This window comes from Brassica oleracea, chromosome C5, assembly GCF_000695525.1.
Source record: "Brassica oleracea var. oleracea cultivar TO1000 chromosome C5, BOL, whole genome shotgun sequence".
Lineage (NCBI taxonomy): Eukaryota > Viridiplantae > Streptophyta > Magnoliopsida > Brassicales > Brassicaceae > Brassica > Brassica oleracea.
Window position 1 is genome coordinate 6,309,175 of NC_027752.1, and position 7,209 is coordinate 6,316,383.

A 7,209-nucleotide genomic window follows, 5' to 3' on the forward strand; every position below is an offset into this window, starting at 1 on the left:
GTCTATCTTGTATAGACTCTATAGCAACTTGATTATGTCTCTTCTAGGACATTCATTTGGTGCTAAGCTGGTTAGTCATTTTTCTTTTCTTTTCGGGTCAGTGTCTGGCCTTTCAATTAGCTTCTCTATTGACTAGCTTTGTATAATCTTTATTTGGACGTCTTAAATCATAATCTCTAGTCCGAGGATCTTGCCAAAACAATGATGGTTTAAAACCATTCTTATCATTCTTTATCCAGCTTATAATCTTTCTCCTTTAATGTTTGGATAGACGGATGCAATCTGTGTACTTGGCCACAATCTGATCACCCATGCTTGGCTCAAGTTTTCTTTATAAATCGTGGGAGAAAGTAATATTCCTATCCTACATATATTCCCAATCCTCTTCTGAGGTTCCATCTTAGACGGCACATGTATGTATGTGGTGGTTTATTCAAAATCTCTTAAGATGGTGTATGTCGTATTCATTCTTTAGATGGGAATATCTATGCTCACTTATATGGCATGATGTATATTATCATTCTATACATGTAAAACATAATGTCTCCAAGATTTATAGACTTTAGAATCTTAGTCTTATAGATAATGGCTCTTTAGAATCTTAGTCTTATAGATAATGGCTTACTTGGCCGAACCTTTTATGGTAATGGCCTCTCTGGCCGGTTATGGCCCTTGCGGCCGACCTGTTTATAACATGGTCTCTTTGGCCGAGTAATGGCCTTATGGTTTGGCCGTTCTAAAACATGGCCTCTACGGCCGAGGACTGGTCTTTTATGGCCGAGTAATGGCCTTTATGGTCGAGCCATTTATAACATGGTCTTTAGACCATAGTGGTACACGAACTTGTAGTATTGATCATGGGTTTATCCTCTCTCCCCCTCATGACCATACTATAAGGTCGTGGTGCTTGGGACAATTAAGCCTAATGAGTTTCCCTTTGTGTACATGTTTCACAACGTGAGATCTTTTACGGGATAACTCTGTGCCTTTTCAATCTTTGCATCAAGTTTAGACTTTAGGATGGCTATTCCTGTCATGCCATATAGTGTAAAATTTCGTGGGATATATCAGTATAGTCACCACTTCTCTTGCCTCTTATCATACTGATATTATAGCATATTTTTGATCAGTAGAGATCATAGGTATAGTCTCGACCACTTTCTTATAAGGTCTTAGGTGGTTTTTCTTTTAAAATCTGAAGGAACTTGTTTCCTTTTGTTTGCCCATTGTTTTTATTTAGAAACCATATTATCATAACTCAATGGGTCACATATTATTGGGTGTATCTAATGTCCTTTAGACAATGCCTTAGCCATAATTTCTTTACTAGGCTCACTATACTACTTTCACGATTTCTTACTTGGATATTATGCCCTTTAGGCAATTCTTTATCAGTAAAAACATTCATATGTTCAAGTAAGATCAGACAAGATATAATGAAATCAAAGCAAACTCTTATATATATATATATAAAAAAATCGTGAGTCATCAAGTAGGTCAAAAGCAAATCACAAAAACATAGACTTATATAAATTATTGTGTTGAGATCTTTCTTTAGTCAATGTATAAGCCGGCCTCACAATCTATATTACTCCACACGGCTTTCTTGGATTCATCCTGATCCAATGCATAAGGATATCTCATCTCACTGTTTTGTTGCTCAATGTATCTTTTCTCAAGTTTCTCAAATCTGTCAATGGTATCTTTAACTTTCTGCTTTCTTTGCTCAGTTGCCAATAGGTATGACAATAGGTCATTATAGGTTGTGAAAACCTTAGCTGTATATGATAGCAACCGATCCTTTGGATGGAATGTGGAATATGTTTTATACAGTAGATCATTATATGTAACCACTTCATCACATAGTTCAAGACAATGGGCGATTTTCATTAGAGCAGAATCGTATTCTTCCACGGATTTAAAATCCTGGAACCTGAGTATCTTCCAATCATTCATGGCCTTTCGCCATAATTCCATTGAGTATATGGATTTTAGTTTTATCCAAAGATCATAAGGATCCTCAATATTTTCATACTTATTTCTCAGTTCCTCAGTGAGATGATAGCGCATAATTGTTATGGCTCTATGCTTTTCACTTTCAACTTCATCATTTCTTTCAATGATACATTTCCCGAGTCCTCTAGACTTCAGGGCAATTGAAGTGTTCATTTCCCATTCTGGATAATTATCTCCAGAGATATCTAGGGCAGCATAATCCGAAGGCTCAAATCTCGACATCTCAAATCTCGACATCTCAAATCATTAATAAATTCATGATTTAGAATTCTTGCAACCAATTCAAATAATTAGTGCATATGATTTCATAAGTCTATCTATAATACTTTAGGCCACACGGCTTTGCAATGTGATGCTTAGACTTCACGATCATTATGTGATACAACAATCCTAGAGATTGGTTCATGAGATATGTAAACAAGGTCGCATGACCATTCAGATATTAGGCCATACGGCCACTTAGATGTGCACTAAGCCACACGGCTTTAATCTCAATCAAGGGCACAAGGCCGCATGTATGAACCAATGCATTATGCCTCACGGCCATTCAGTATGATTGATAACAAAAACACAATGCCACACGATCCATATCAATCAAGTTTACCAATTTCAAGGTTGGTAATGTTTCAGTTAGAGTTTAGTGTTTTAGAATCAAATAATCTAGCAACCTAACTCTCATTCAATATGTAAATTCTTTAAATCAATCTTTCAATCTTTGAGAGATTTAATGTTTCAAGGCCTTTAGGAATATCAATCAAGATTAAGGGTTTCAAGGCCTTAAGGATTTCGAATCTTGAGATTAGATCTATTAATCAATTTATCAATCCTAACATCTCAGATCATCAATCATCAAACAAAGACATTTTAAAACCGATTTTAAACTTTTAGGGTTTCAGTTTGAGTGATTTAGATTCGAATTTAAACAATCCTATCAATAGCTCTAGGTGATCAAACAATCAAAGTTCAAATCAAACAATTTAAAACCAATTTTCCAAAATTAGGGTTTTTAGGGGATTTCGAAAACTTTGATCTTTGATCAAGGGGATTTGATTTGAGATTCAAAATCATTAAGACTTTGATTTTAATTGATCAATGGATCAATCTCGAATTATGGTTTAGGGGATCGGACTTATTCGAGCTCCGATTTACTCTTTAGGGTTTGATCTATTTTCCCTATGGCTTTCATCTTTAGAGTTCTGATTTTAGGGTTTCAATCTTTACAAAACAACCATGTTCAATTCATGTTCTCAAAATTGGGATTACCTTTGTTTTGCAGATTGTAGAACCCGGACCACCAAGATGAACCTCAAACGGACGCGAGATGGACGGATGCTGAGACGCGCGCCAACTGCTACCGGGAACGTTCGTCGGCTTCGTGCGTCTACGAGCTGGGGTGGGAGACGTTGGATGCGAGCTGGTCCTTCGGGAACGTGAGCTGGCTGAGAACGTCGGACACGAGCTGGAACGGGACGCGTCTGATCGGGGAACGCGAGCTGGCTGAGCTTGATCGGATTCTTGCAAGCTAGGACGCAATCAACAACCAATTAGGGTTCTTCGGGATTAGGGTTCCAAAAGACCAAGGCGGCGCCGTCTATTGTTTCTGCGAGTGTGGGCGCGTCTGAGATTGGAGTGACGAAACGTTTTCGCTGATAGATTCGTCTCGTCCAGAGCTTCAATTTGATATGTGGCTCGTCGTCTGGTTTCTCGGGGTTTGAGAGATAGATCGATTTTAAGTTACGCCTGATTTAGGGTTTATGTGTGACGGATTTTAGGTTAGGTTTTGTCTCAGGGTTTTGGAGTCTATCGTGCTGATAATGTGTTGTAATTAGAGAGTTGAGAGACTGGATATTTCTGTGTTATTATTAATGAATCATAGAGGTTCCTTATATAAGAATTACATGAGAGATAAATGGAAATACATAAATGGAAAGATAACAAATCATAAACCAACAAAAATAGGAAAACTAGAAGAATGGAAAGTCATGGCCGACTTTCTCTCTCTCTCCAGATCGTGGCCGCCTCTCTCTAAAGTTTGGGCCGTCTCTTTCTCTCTCTAGGTTTGAGCCGGTTATGGACAGAGTTTGGTTAATGGCAATCCACTCCATGATTTATAACAATAATCATTTTTCTAGAAAGGGCCTGAAACAATATATGCATTTCGTTTTCACCAAAATCATCAATAGAGAGTCAAAGATTTTCTTGCTTTTGACGGGCCATTTGATATACGTATAATTGTTATTTTATCAAAAAAAAATATTAGTATATACAAACTTAACATCATATTTGTATCTTTTGAAAAAATTGCATATGATTAATTTTTTTTTGCATATGTGTAGTAGTTGTTTTATATGTTTAGGATGATAATTCTTGAGATATAAATGTAATAATTTATAATCTAATGCTAATTTATAATATATATATATTTATAATTGAGTTGGTTTCAAAGTGATTGAATATTAATTTTAACTAATAATAGCTACCAATATAATCTATTCCAACTTGTAATTTATATTCTAGAATGACTTAAATGTTTATATTTATTAACTGTAAATTTGACATTTTAATATAATATCAAAGGCAATGTATAATATTTTTATAAACTCATAATCTAAAATATTGAAATAATTAAGGCAAAGCCCGTATACTTAAACATAGTTTAATAGATATTAATGAATGGAGCCCCAACAAATTTGCAAATAGAATGGGCCACCAGGAAATGGTTCATTTCATTTGTAGCCCAACAAAACTAAACATATATCTTTGGTCTTTCAAACCGCTAGGATTTAAAAAAGGCATGAAAAAAAAAGACTTATTCTTGGGTTGGGTTGAACCTATAGATTCACCAAGCAATAGAATTGTGTTATTTCAAATTCAATATTTTTTTAAAAAAAGAAACAAAATATTGTCAAATTATATTATTTTTTAAAAATTAAAAGGTAAAAATAAATAAATAAAAAATAGTAATAATTACAAAAAAAATATTTTTAACGTCGTCAGCAAAACATTAAGCCCCAAATCCTAATCCCTAAACCCTAAATCCTAAACTCCAAACCTGTGGGTAAACCCTAAACTCTAAGATAAATTTTAAACTCTAAATCAAAATCACTTAAAAAACATTCAAGGGTTTAGGGTTTAGGATTTAGAATTTAGGGTTTATAGTTTTAGGGTTTAGTGCTTTTATTTAGAGTTTAGGATTTATCCAAAGGTTTAGGGTTTAAGATTTAGGGTTTAGAATTTTAGGGTTTAGTGTTTTTATTTAGAGTTTAGGATTTATCCAAGGGTTTAGGGTTTATCCAAGGGCTTACGGTTTAGGATTTAAGGATTACGATTTAGGGTTTAGTATTTTGCTCACGATGTTAAAAAAAAAATTTTAACTTTTTTTTTTTAAAACTTAACATAGTTTACCGATATTTTCTAGGGGATGAACGCAAGAATAACTAAAAAAAGACAGATATCTGGAACGGTCTCTTGATCGACAAAGGATGAGATGAAGATAAATTGTTGTCGATGTTGAAAATCAATGATGTACGACTCAGATTTAGTAAAGACGATATCAGAATCTCGAAATCTTAAGGTATACCATCGTTTACTCATCCGCAATTTGTTTTCTTCTATCTGTAATAGAAAGAGTCCTAATCGAGTTATTTGTTGACGAATCCTAACATGCAGCCAATGCAGGTGGATATTAGATCTGAAATATTATTAAAGAGAACAGATGAACACCATCACTGTTCTCCTCTTGGAGATGTCGAACATCTGAAGAAACCAGGAACATAAGGTAAGCATTTAAGAAGATTCTTCTATATTATTGTCAAAACTTGGTGACTTGTTGAATTTAGCTTAGAAAAGTCATAATATAAGCATACTTTGAAGAAAATCGATTTCTTCACATACCTGATATGTTGTTACTGTCGCAGATATCGTTTACCGCTTTGAGAGGGCAACACGATAAATCTAAGCATGTGCAGGTCTCGCAGTATAATCGTTTGTCATTATTCAGTTGGAAGGCCTGGGACAGAAACATAAGCATTTAAAATTTATAGCTAAGTATTAATTCTGGAGAAATTAGGCTGTGTATGCACCGTCAAACACGAAATTAAGAAAATGATCAAACACAGGTCACGGCACTGTGATCTTTTCGATATTCCACTTTTACCCCTATGTATCTATCAATCTATGATATCCTATGAGATATATTTTGTGTCGGAACGTAACATTTCTCACACGCCTAATAAATCACGAAAACTACTGAAGATAAAAAAACCTTGGTAAATAAAACGTAAAAGCAGCAGTTTTATATCTTACTACGAGTGAAGAGGAAAAGGGAAAACAACGGAACAATACAACGAATCCACCACCACCACCTTCTCTTGTTTCACCATCACCACCTCCGGCTATAGAAACCTCAACTAATTGCATCGTATTTTAGCCGTCACTACAACGTAACCAAAGAAGATATTTTGCCACCAATCACCACAGTGGCTGAGGCAGCCAAAAACTTTAGGAGGGTCAATTTCATAACAAACATATATTGCATGGGTCAATTGTCAATTTTTTGTGATATTCTCTCTGTTTTTTTATCAAATACAACTTAAAAAAAATTACATAGATTTCATGTGGGTCAAGTGACCCACGTCCTCAAGCGATGGCTCCGCCACTGAATCACTATCGTTATCTTTTCCTCACATGATTCGTTCCTATTTTTTTTTGTACTGATTATTCTTTTTTTCTTTTTATCAATTATACTGGTGATACAAGTATTCATGTGTAATGGAATGTGTTGATGTGAAAAGTGTTTGCTTTTGTGGTATATGAAATGGACGCGCTAAACTAGTGAGGTTCCTGAGAAAATTATTTGTAGTACCTTTTTCACCCAGATTTGTATGATAAAGACAATCTATGATAAATAAAATGTTAGTTGTTAATAGTTATTGTTTTTTTTTTTTGCTTTATTGTTAATAGTTATTGTTATACGTTAAGATCTAGACGAAGAATGTCAGGTGTGTCATAAGTTTCCAATTATCATTTTCTTAGTTTCCAGGTTGAAGTTGTCTTTCGTGTGTAATTCTTTTCAGTCAATGATATCTACTTAGTTAGATGTTAACATATATTGTGCATGTTATTAATAGCTGAAAACATAAGACGTTAATTTATATTGTCTCATTTACATGTTACTAACATAAAATACATTTT